General features: G+C 36.1%; 1 protein-coding gene across 6 annotated transcripts in view; it reads right to left on the reverse strand.

Annotated features, from left to right (window-relative positions):
- The window catches only part of PHTF2 (putative homeodomain transcription factor 2), a 127716-nt gene that overhangs the window by 113813 nt on the left and 1046 nt on the right, over nt 1-12857 (reverse strand). The gene's annotated exons all lie outside the window — the stretch shown is intronic.

The raw sequence follows: 12857 nt of genomic DNA on the forward strand, positions 1-12857 counted from the left end.
TCAAGAAATACACACTTCTCATTAATTGCCCTAGTAATAATCACATTCTTTACTCTTACATTTTTTTTGTGTGTCAACAAAAAACTGGGTTTAAAGAAGAAGAAAATATAATTAGTTGCTTACCTTTAAATTCATCATACCTTCCCACATCTGTTTCAAATGAAACAGGAATGGCTGAGGAAGCTGAACATAAACACATTTATCCAGTCGAAAAATATGGTATACTTTGCTTCTTGCTATGCAAAGCTAATACATTCTAGAATCATGGGATTTAATTAAAACAATATCCAAAATGGAACTTTATGTATTTTACATTTAAAGTATTAACTTTAAAACTTAATACACAGGTGCTTCTACTTCTAACCATGAAAGAGTATCAAAGACTATATTAATCCTTCCACTTTTATTTACTTTTTTTGTAATTTTGTTTTGTCTTTTTAGGGCCACATCCATGGCATATGGAATTTTCCAGGCTAGGGGTCAAATCGGAGCTGTAGCTGCTGGCCAACACCACAGCCCCAGTAATCCCAGATCTGAGCCATATCTGCAACCTACACCACAGCTCATGGCTATGCCGGATCCTTAACCCACTGAGTGAGGCCAGGGACTGAACCCACATCCTCGTGGATATCAGTCGGACTCATTACCATTACCACTGAGCATGATGGGAACTCCAATCCTTCCACTTTTAAAACTAAAAAAAAAAAATGTGCAAAATATGTGAAATATTTTCAGACATTGGACAAGAGACTGTGCAAGACAATAATCTCTGAAAGAGGAAACACGGAAGTGAACCCTATAATCGCCTAAGTGTACTGCCTGTAGTTTCTGAAAACTAGAGTATGACAGTTTCCTCACGTTGAGAAGACAGAATTGAGTGTTCAAGGACACCAAGGCAACTAGAGTTCTCACGGCAAAGCACCAGAGAGGAGAGAGCAGCACAAAACTGGTGCTTTGCAGAGAATTCTCCCCAAGTCTGCATGTGAGTACTGATCAGCACAGGTATGTAGATAAAATACCTAAAAAGAGGGATACAACCACCAGAAAGGTGCAAGCATAACAATTACCAAAGTTCACAAAGGAATGGTAAGAGTTCACAGCCAGAGTGGAGAAATCTTATAATAGGCAACAGTCAGATTATTCCAAAGGGTAGTACCCCAGTAATAAGGTTAAAATTAGCCTTGTTCTAAAAGATGCTCAGGTCTCATCTAACAAAACAGAAAAAGCATGCCTTTGAGAATTGTTTCTAAGTAACTGAACTGTGTCCCAGAACAAGGTCAAAATATTTAAAGAATACAAAGAAGGAGTTCCTGTCCTGGCTCAGTGAAAACAAATCTGACTAGTATCCATGAGGTTGCGGGTTTGATCCCTGGCTTCATTCAGTGGGTTGGAGATCCAGTGTTGCCGTAAGCTGTGGCAGAGGTTGCAGACACAGCTCAGATCTGGTCTTGCTATTGCCGTGGTGTAGGCCAGTGGCTACAGCTCCAATTTGACCCCTAGCCTGGGAACCTCTATATGTCATGGGTGTGCACCCCCAAGCCCCAAAAATAATACAGAGAAAAGCCAGCTCCAAAAAAAACGGAATTCATAATGTCTGGCATCCAAACAAAAATTTGCAGGCATGCAAATAAAAAGGAAAATATGAAACATAATGAGAAAAATCACTTACAAGAAATGGAACCATAAATGACAAAAGTGATATTATTAAAACTGTTATAATATACAAAACATTGTGTGTGTGCATGTATACATTGTGTGTATGTATACAGATTCATACACACAGACAAATGGAAATCCATGTTAATGGATTGGAAGACTTAATATTATAAAAATGTCTAGACCCAAAGCAATCTATATACTCATTGCAATTGCTAACAAAATTCCAATGGCATTTCTTGCAAAAATGGAAAATTTCATCCTGAAATTCATATGGAATCCTGAGGGACCCCAAGTAGCCAAAATAATTTGGTACAAGAAGAAAAAATTGGAGAAGTCACACTTTCTGATTTCAAAACACATTACAAAGCTATGGTAATCAAAATGGTATAGTACTGGTATAAAGACAAACAGACCAATGAAACAGAATAGAGTCCTGAAATAAACCCTTACATATATGGTCAAATAATCTTTGACAAGAATACTTAGAGCATTAAATAGGGCAAGGACAGCCTCTTCAAAAACTTGTGTGGGGAAAAAAATGGATATCTACATGCAAAATAATGAAGATGGACCCTTTCAGTACATACAAAAATTAACTCAAAGTGGAGTTGCCATTGTGGCTCAGTGGTTAATGAATCCAACTAGGAACCACGAGGTTTCGGGTTCGATCCTTCGTCTTGCTCAGTAGGTTGGGGATCTGGCGTTGCCATGAGCTGTGGTGTAGGTCACAGATGTGGCTCAGATCCTGTGTTGCTGTGGCTGTGGCATAGACTGGCAGCTACCGCTCTGATTAGAGCCCTAGCTTGGGAACCTACATGTGCTGCAGGTGTGGCCCCAGAAAAGACAAAAGACCAAAAAAAAAAAAAAAAAAAAAATTAAGTCAAAGTGGATTAAAGGCTAAAAGTAAAACCTAGAAGAAACGTAGGGCTAAATTTCATGACATTAAACTTAGCAATGTTTTATTCGATTATGATACCTAAAGCAAAGGAAACAAAAGCAAAAATACACAAATGGGCTACATCAAACTTAAAAACTTTTGTGCATTGAAGGATACAATCAAGTGAAAAAGCAACTATGGAATGGGAGAAAATATTTGCAAACTATATATCTGATAAGGGGTTAATATCTAGAACACATAAAAAACTCCTAAAATGTAACAACAAAATATTAAATACCTCAATTAAAATGGGCAAAGGACTTGAACAACATTTCTCCATGGATGGTATACAGATGGCCAAGAAGCATATGAAAAGACATTCATATCACTAATCATCAGTGAAATGCAAATTAAAGCCATAATGAAATATAATTTTATATTCATTATGACGGCTACTATCAACAAAACAGAAAATATTAAGTGTTGACAATGATGTGGAAAAACTGGAACTCTTGTGCGTTGTTAGTGCAATGGTGAAGTAGTACAACCACTACAGAAAACAGTATGGCCTATGTTTTCATCTAAGAGTTTCATAGTGTCTGGTCTTATATCTAGGTCTTTAATGCATTTTGAGTTTACTTTTGTGTATGGTATTAGGGAGTGTTCTAATTTCATTCTTTTACATGTGGCTGTCCAGTTTTCCCAGCACCATTTATTGAACAGACACATGTACTCTGATATTCATTGCAGCACTATTTTCAATAGCCAAGACATGGAAACAACCTAAATGCCCATCAACAGAGGAGTGGCTAAAGAAGATGAGGTACATATACACAATGGAATATTGCTCAGCCATTAAAAGGAACGAAATACTGGCATTTTTAGCAACATGGATGGACCTAGAAATTATCATGCTAAGTGAAGTTAGTCATACAATGAGACACCAACATCAAATGCTTTCACTGACCTATGGAATCTGAAAAAAGGACAGACTGAACTTTGCAGAACAGATACTGACTCACAGACTTTGAAAAACTTACGGTTTCCAAAGGAGATAGTTTGAGGGAAGGAGGGATACACTGGGGTTGTGGGATGGAAATCCTATAAAATTGGATTGTTATGATCATTGTACAACTATAAATGTAATAAATTCATTGAGTAATAAAAAAGTTAAAAAAAAACAGCATGGAAGTTCCTCAAAAAAATTGAAAATAGAACTATTGTATGATCCAGCAATCTCACTTCTGACTACATATCCAAAAAAAAAGTGAAAGTATGTTTGCATACCCATGTTCACAGCAACACTATTCACAACAGCCAAGAAATGAAAGCAACCCAAATGTCCACCAATAGATTAATGAGTAAAGAAAATTATACAAGAGAATATTATTCAGCCTTAAAGGAAATCCTGTCACACATCACAATATGGATGAATTTTCTGGGCATTACGTTAAGTGAAATAAGCCAGTCACAAAAAGACCAATGTGTATCATTCCATTAATATGATGGATGTACCAGGCATAGCTGAATTCATAGAGACAGAAAGCAGAATTGTTGCCTGGGTATGGTGAAGGAGTAAAGAGTAGTTACTGTTTAATGGGTACGGAGTTTCAGATTTACCAAGGTGAAAAAGTTATGGAGAGCTGTTTCACGAAAATATTAATATACTTAACACTACTAAACACATACTTAAAAATGATTAAGATGGTAAGTTTTATATTATGTATTTTTTACCACAATTTAAAAAAAAAAAAAACCTCAGCTGGTAGACTTTGAACAGTTGATCCTGGAATACTATGAGTTTGAAATGCAGCTTTACTTATACACAGATTTTTTTAAAAAAATAAAAACATACTACAGTACTACAAGATTTGTGATTAGTTGAATCTGCAGATGCAAAACCATGGAGGCCTGACTACCAAGTTATATACAGATTATTGACTGTGTGTTCACAGTCAGCATCCCCACAATTTTCAAGGGTCAAATGTATTCAAGAAAATAGACAAAAGCCTGAACATGCAAAGGAGAAACATGTAACATATAGACAAGATTCAAATCATACTTCCAGAAATGAAAAATGTCTAGTAAGAAAAATACACTGAGAGTTCCCTTGTGGTTTAATGGCTAAGGATATGGAGTTATCACTGCTGTGGCATGAGTTCAATCCCTGACTGGGGAACTTTCACATGCCATGGGCATAACCAATAAAAAGAAAAATACACTGGATGAGATAATGGCAGATCAGAAACTGAAAAGAAAAGGTTAATAATCTTAAGAACGTATCAACAGATATTATCCAAATTGAAACAAGGAGTGGGAAAAAAAGCTTAAAAAAATGAACAGAGTATCAGGTTGCTGTGGGACAATTATCAAGTGGCCTAATAAATGTGTAACTGGAGTACCAGAATGAGAGAAAAGAGTGAAGAAACATAGAAAAACTATTTGAAGTAACAATGGACAAAATTTTTCTAAAGTGAATGAAAATGGTAAATTACAAACCAAGAAGCTCAACAAACCCCAAGCATAAGAAACATAAAATTATACCTAAGCACATTATAATAAAAGTGCTTAAAACCCAGTGGTAATGAGCAGTTCTCTTGCGGCAGAGCAGGTTAAGGATCTGGAACTGTCACTGCAGCAGCTTGGATTGCTGCTGTGTCACAAGTTCGATCCTGGCCTGGGAACTTCCACAGGCAGTGGGTACAGCCAAAAAAAGAAAGGAAAAAAAAAGGTAACAAGATCATCTTAAAAGCAGCCAGTGGAAAAAAAAAATACTTTCAGTATAAAGAATTAAGGGTAACGGCAGATTTCATATTGGAAAGATGTATATGAGAAGACAATGATGCAGTATTTAAAGTCCTGAAAGAATTGGAATTCTGGAATTCTGTACCTAGCAAAAATATATTTCAAAAAAAGGTCAAAACTTTCCTCAGCAAGTTCACTTGTGGTGTAGTGGGTTAAGGATCCACCAGCTGTGATACAGGCCACAACCACAGTGTGGGTTTGATCCCTTGCCTAGAAACTTCCACATGCCATGGGTACTGCCAAAAAAAAATTTTTTTTTGTTAAATATTTTTTCAGACATACAAAAGCTGAAAAAAAATCATCAACAATAGTACAGCATTACAATAAATACTACAGGAAGTCTTTGAGGCAAAATGATACCAGATGGGAAAATGAATTTCAAAAGAATGAAGAGCATTGAAAACGGTAAATATGTAGATAAATGTAAGAGCCCCCGCCCCCATTTTCTTTTAATGATCACACCTGCAGCATACAGAATTTCGAAGGCCAAGGACTGAATGTGAACTGTAGCTGCAACCTATGGATCCAGGGATCAAAGCTGTGCTTCCACAGCAACCTGAATCATTGCAGTCAGATGTTTAACCTACTGCACTACAGCAGGAACTCTCAAGAAATCTTTTTCTAAAAATTATTTAAAATCCCTTTAAAAGAGAGTTGACCAATTAAAGCTAAAAAACTAAAAATACATTGTAGAATTTATTACATATGTAAAATTAAAGTGTATGACAGCAGCAACCTTTCCCAAGGTTGAAAAGGGAAAATGGAAGTATACTGTTACAAGGCTATTATATGATACAAGAAGTCTTGTTCTACTCAAAAGGAGAAGTGCTAAGTTAGAAATGTGTACAGCTATTATAAACAAGCCAAAAAAAAAAAAAAAAAGCTATGGATAATAAATGTACCAATAAAGGAGACAGTCATAAAAGACACTCAATGAGGAAAGAACAAAAAGGAACAAAGAATAGCTGGGACAAATAAAGAAACAAGTCACAAGATGGTAGATTTAACCCAACAAAACCAATAATCACATTAAATGCAAACAGCCTAAATTAAAAGGCAGAGATTAGGAAGCTGGACTAGTAAAAAAAAAGTAAGAACCAATTATATGCTATCTACCACTTTTTTTTTAATTTAATTTTTGGGGGAGGGCTGCAGCCTCCAGAAGTTCCCAGGCCAGAGATGAAATTTGAGCCACAGCAGCAACCTGAGCCGCAGCAGTGACACCACCAGATTCTTAACCCACAGAGCGACATCGGAATTCCCAGAAATCCACTTTAAATACAAACACTCTAATACAAACTTTTTTTAAAAGTTAAAAAATGGAAGAAGATATACCACACTAACACTAATCAAAAGAAAGCTGGAGTGGCAATACTGACAAAGCAGACTTCAGAGCAAAGCTGATTACCAGAGGCCCATTTCACAATGACAAGGAGATTCACTTTATCAAGATAGGATAACAATCCTAAATATGCATGCATCTAGTAACAGAACCTGGAAATATACGGCGCCAAACTGATCTACCAAGTAGAAACTGGCAAATCCACAATTATAGTCAGGGAGTTCAAAACCCTTCTCTCAAAAGTTGAGAGAACAAGCCAACATAAAATCTGTAAGGATAGAGAAGACAATGTCATCATCAACTTGATCTGCCTGACATTTACAGAACACTCCACTCAACATTTTTTAAGTGCACATGAATCATTTACCAGGACAGGCTATATTCTGGGCCATAAAACAAGTCTCAGTATATTTAAAATGATTTAAATCATGCAATGCATGCTCTTTGACCACAGTAAAATTCAATGAGAAATCAATATCTAAAAAAATCCCCCAATACAGGGAAACTTGTGTACATACCTATAAATAACAAACAGGATCAAAAATGAAATCACAGGGAAAATCATCAAGGATTTTTGAATTGAATAAAAATGAAAACATGACACATCAACATTTGGGAGATGCAACCAAAGCACTACTTAGAGGGGAATTTTATAGCATTAAACATTTATAAGAGTTCCCAGTGTCAAAAAATGGATTAAAAATCCAACTGCAGCAGCTTGGGTTGCCACAGAGGTTTGATCCCAGACTGGTGCAGAGGGTTAAAGGATCCAGTGTTGTCACAGCTGCAGCTCTGATTCAATCCCTGTCCAATTTCCCTGTGGTCATTTAAAAAAAATTATATTAGAAGACATTAGAGAGAAGGGACAAATTAGGAGGTTGGGATTAACATATATACATTACCATATATAGAATATATAACAAGGAACTACTGTATAGCACAGAGAAAACTACTCAATATTCTGTAATAACCTATATTGGAAAAGAATCTGAAAAAGAGTGGATATATGTATAGCTGATTTACTTTGCTGTACACTTGAAACCTACATAATTTTTTTTTTTTTTTTTTTTTTGTCTTTTTGCTGTTTCTTGGGCCACTCCCGCGGTATATGGAGGTTCCCAGGCTAGGGGTCCAATCGGAGCTATAGCCACTGGCCTATGCCAGAGCCACAGCAACGCAGGATCCGAGCCGCGTCTGCAACCTACACCACAGCTCACGGCAACGCCGGATCCTTAACCCACTGAGCAAGGGCAGGGATTGAACCCGCAACCTCATGGTTCCTAGTTGGATTCGTTAACCACTGCGCCACGACGGGAACTCCCCCTACATAATATTTTAAGGCAACTATACTCCAGTAAAATTTTTTTTAAAGACAATAAATTAATGAACTAAGTTTACATTTTAAGATTCTAAAAAATAAAAGATTCTAGCAAATCAAGAGCAAATAAAATGCAAAAAAGACAGAAATGCAAAAAAAAAAGAGCAAATAAAATGCAAAGTAAATAGCAAAATGGAAATAATAAAGAAATCACTGAAACTGAGAGCACAAAATCAATGAAGAAAAACAAAAGCTAGCTCTTTGAAAATAGCAGCATAACACACAAACTTCTAGACAGATTGCTCAGGAAAAAAAATGAGAAGATACACAAATTAACAGTAAGGAATGAGAAAAAGGACACTGCTATAGATCTTACAGATATTAAAAAGATAATAAAGAAATATTCTGAAGAATTTTATGCATAAATTTAACAATTTAAATTGACAAATTCCTTGAATGATCAAATAAGTGATGTTCACTCAAAAAGAAATAAATAAAAAGCCCTCTGTCAGAAGTTCCCATTGTGGCGCAGCAAAAATAAATTCGACTAGCAACCATGAGGATGTAGGTTCGATCCCTGGCCTCACTCATAGGTTAAGGATCGGGTGTTGCCATGAGCTGTGGTATAGGTCGCAGACACGGCTCAGATCCCATGTTGCTCTAACCGTGGTGTACGTTGGCAGCTGTAGCTCCAAACTCACATACACTGTGGGTGTAGCCCTAAAAAGCAAAAAAAAAAAAAAAAAAAAAAAGAAAAGAAAAAAAAGAAAAAGAAACCACAAACCCTTTGTCTATTACAGAAATTGAATCTGAGCAAGTTAAGTATCCAGTGTTGTCACTGCAGCAGCTTGAGTTGCTGCTGTGGCACAAGTTCAATCACTGGCCCAGGAATTTCCACATGCTGTGGGTGCAGCATAAGAAAAAAAAAAAAGCTGAATTTGTAGTTAAAATCTTTCCCACAAGGAAAACTCCAGGCATAAGCATGCAACTCATTTAATACTATCTTAAGTTGAAGATTCATGGAGAGATCAAGTATTTATTAATCATCATGTGCAGACACTAAAGATGTAAGTTTGATATGGTTATGTCAGTATTTCAGCAAAATCATTCTGAAAGGAAGCTAGTAGCAAACTGGTTATTATGAGACTAAATTAAAGAGGCCAGCCAATGACAATAATCTCAGGAAGAAATGATGAGGACATGAAATAAGTCAGTGGCAATGAGCATTTTTTTTTAACTAGAGGTGGGTGTTGGGATGCAGCATGATTAAAAGATAGATAACTAGTAGAATAACCAGATGCATGACTGATTTGGACATGAAAGGTATGGGAAGTAAAAGGATGTTTCATTATTCTTGGATAGAATATTAGAAGAACCATTCGTTAGAAGAGGGAATAGAAGAGGAGCAATAGATTTTGGAACAAGAAGATGTGTTTATTTTTCAACATATGGCTCAATCAAACATTTGGTGCTCAAAAGGCAATGTGATAACACACAGAATCAACACAAAAGGAATCTGTGTAAATTAACCTGCTCTATATCCCAGAATTACTTGCAATTAAAGCCTTCCCTATTAACTGTATAATGGCTTTTTTCTGTTAAAAGAATTTCAGGGATAAGAAGGTAGTTAAGATTTGAGAAAGTAATTCTTTTTCAATATATACTTAATTCACAGTGCAAAAGACCCAATTTCAGTCATCTTTTTATTGTCATTTAGAATGGTGAAACCCTATTTATTTGCTTTATCTGGTTTAATGAATCTAACCTAATTTCTTCAGAAAAAAAATTTGAGAATGTGAAACTCTCTCCTTACCTTTTCCATTATTTTGTATGTGGCTGCAAAGATTATATTCTTTACTCAACTCTGCCTGTTACCTATATAATATCCACTGCCTCCTAAAAAGGCTTTGTTCATTTGCCATTTCTGGTTTCCTTACTCTATATGAGAACCTTATTTTTTAAAAAGTACACCTGTTCAACTTAGCTGAACAGCTCTAGCAACTTTTTTTTTTTTTGAGCAAGTCTTATAAGCCAGGCAATGTATCAAGTGTTTTACATATATTAGTTCATTTAATTTTCAAAATCTTGCAAGGTATGTATCTCTATTTTATTGATGAAATAAAACTGAACCTCGAAAAGATTACATACTGAGCCCAAAGTTAGACAACTGGTGGACTATAGAATTGGGACTTGACATAGGTCTGTAGAGCACCAAACCTTGTGCCACATCAGTTCAACAGAGCTTTTAGCTATCTGTCAGAGACATTTTACTGAATGTTAGACTAAAGTGCTTTCATTCATGCTTTCAAATATGAGTGCTTAACTACATTTTCAAATTTTCTGTAGGTGCACTTTTAATAGCTTCTTTCCCTACTGTTTCTGAAACTGGAAAGCTGCATACAGTGCACTTTTTCTCTTTTACTTCTTCTCATTAAATGTCAAAATTAATCATGTTATGATTATCAGGTAGTGGTTCAGCCACAGCCATTTCCTGCCCCAGTTCCTGTTCAAAATGAAGTCCAGCATATTTTCTTTCCAAGTCCTCTAAAATCACCTGTTCTAGGAAGTAGTTTTTTCTCACCTGAAAACTCACTATTTTGTGTCATTTCAGAAATTTAAATGTTTGGCAATGAAGTTTTAACTGACACTATGGAAAATAAGTATTAAAAGGTAAATACTGAATTAAAATGTAATCATGCACAAACTCAAGATATTCCTATGATTTCAGTTATCTAAGTATGCAATTTCTAACCACCAAAATTACCCAGCCACACTTCTAAATAATTGCCATTTAAATTTGGTCTTCACAGATACTTTCTATACAGAGTCACAATTACTTATCATTCCCTCCACAACCCATATTCCTGTTCTGAGACCCTGCCTCCAGTTGTGTGTTCTGTGTTTGATGCCCTCCCTCCTCACTAATGAAAATTATCACTGACTCTTTAAGGCTCCAGATAAAGCTCCCTGCTAAATCTCCAACCCCTTCTTGACTCTGTTAAAATTCTTTCTTTCTTCTTTATTCAGGCTTACTAGTGCACCAGTACTTTATAAAGTATTATTCTTTCCACTTAACACTTAAGAAAACTAAAGGTGAAAAAAGTCTGGAATCCTGTTCAATGTCACAAAGCAAAATAGGAACTCAAATGCTGGTCTGTCTAAACTTTGAATTCTCTTTCCATGAAACCAGACTCCACAGCACTCTCACAGTACATACTGTACTATATTACCATTATTTGTTCAAATATCTACCTCTCCCACTAAAGGGATGTCCCTCAAAGATAGGGAAGGTGACTCTATACTTATATCCCCAGCAATACTCAACAATGCCTATTACACAATGACTTCAAAGTGTTATTCAGTTTATGGTTTTGGAGCATTAATTTCCACTGATTATTATTTTTTTTTTTTCTGCTTTTTAGGATTCGCACCTGCAGCCTATGGAAGTTCCCAGGCTAGGGGAGCAGCAATGCCAGATCCAAGCCACGTCTCTTACACCACAGCTCATGGCAATGCCGGATCCTTAACCCACTGAGCGAGACCTGGGATCCAACCAGCATCTTCATGGATACCAACCCACTGAGGCACAATGGGAACTCCCTGATTAGTCTCTTTGAACCAAATCTCTAAAAGCCATTTTTACTGAGATGGTAAAGCACAAAAGCTTGGAACATAGGCATTGTAACTGATCGCTTATATGTCAGTTCCACCTCCACCAACTTATTGGTTGAGAAATCTAGAACAAATGAGTTAACCTATGTTTTGTCTGTAAAATAGGGAGGACAGTAATTTCAGCAGCTACCCGCTAGGATTATTAGGATTAAATGAGGTAATCTAGAAGCAATCCAACTATTTTTTGATCCTCTTTTTTTTTTTTTTTTTCTATATGCCACCCTAAATGTTTCTTGGCTCAGTTTAGTGCAGCCTATTTCATTAAAATTCCTCGAAATTTTGCATTAAATGTGTAGCCAGAAAAGTTCAGGGCTTAAAAATTGCTCAGGCTACTTACTTGACTTTTAAGGCCAACTGTCCAGTGCCAGTTTAGACTCAAAAAAAAGTTTACCCTTCGGGGCCTGACAATACAAGGGTGCCCCCATTCTATATTATACTTTATTTGTGCCCATAGTTTCAGAAAGTTTGAAAATTAGAACACATACACTTCCTACTTTACTACCACCTAAATTAATACCACCTGATGCATGCAGACAACTAACCTGTGTGGGAGGCAGGCTATTTCTCCAGCAAGAAAATTTACCTGGAACCACCTGTGGTTACCTGGTCTTAGGCATGGCTCATTTTCCCCTACATCTCCAGATTTCTCTGGAATCTAGGGGCTGAGGTGCTACACCTGACAGGGGATACCCATTTCCTTCTCTTAACCTTAGTAACCCTTACTCCAAAAAGTTATGATTTAAAATTGTCATGCTCTTTCACGGCTTAGGCTAAAGTGCGTAGTTTCCTAATTCTCTAGAATTCTTCCGAAAAAACTTTTAAAATGTATGAAAAAGTCCAGTTTGGGGGAAAAAAATTTTAATACATATCCCTAGAAACAAGAGCAAATATTAAAGCTATGGCCAAAGGGGAAAAAAAAGAAGTATCTTCAAATGTCTGCTTAGCTAAAGCTAGCCAAAAATTATAAAATCAAAACACCACAAATAACGAACTAATTTCAAACTAGGCAGGATATGTCATTTACAAAGTAATCAAGTATAAATTACAAAGTATTTAAAATATTCACCACGAATTTTTAAATTACTTGGTATGTAGATACTGAGATTAATAAAATGTTCCAGGTTCTGTACTTCCCTAGTCAGCATATGTTGTTACAAAGCAGTTCCTTTTTCTTTCTTTTTTTT

This window comes from Sus scrofa, chromosome 9 (assembly GCF_000003025.6).
Source record: "Sus scrofa isolate TJ Tabasco breed Duroc chromosome 9, Sscrofa11.1, whole genome shotgun sequence".
NCBI classification, from domain to species: domain Eukaryota; kingdom Metazoa; phylum Chordata; class Mammalia; order Artiodactyla; family Suidae; genus Sus; species Sus scrofa.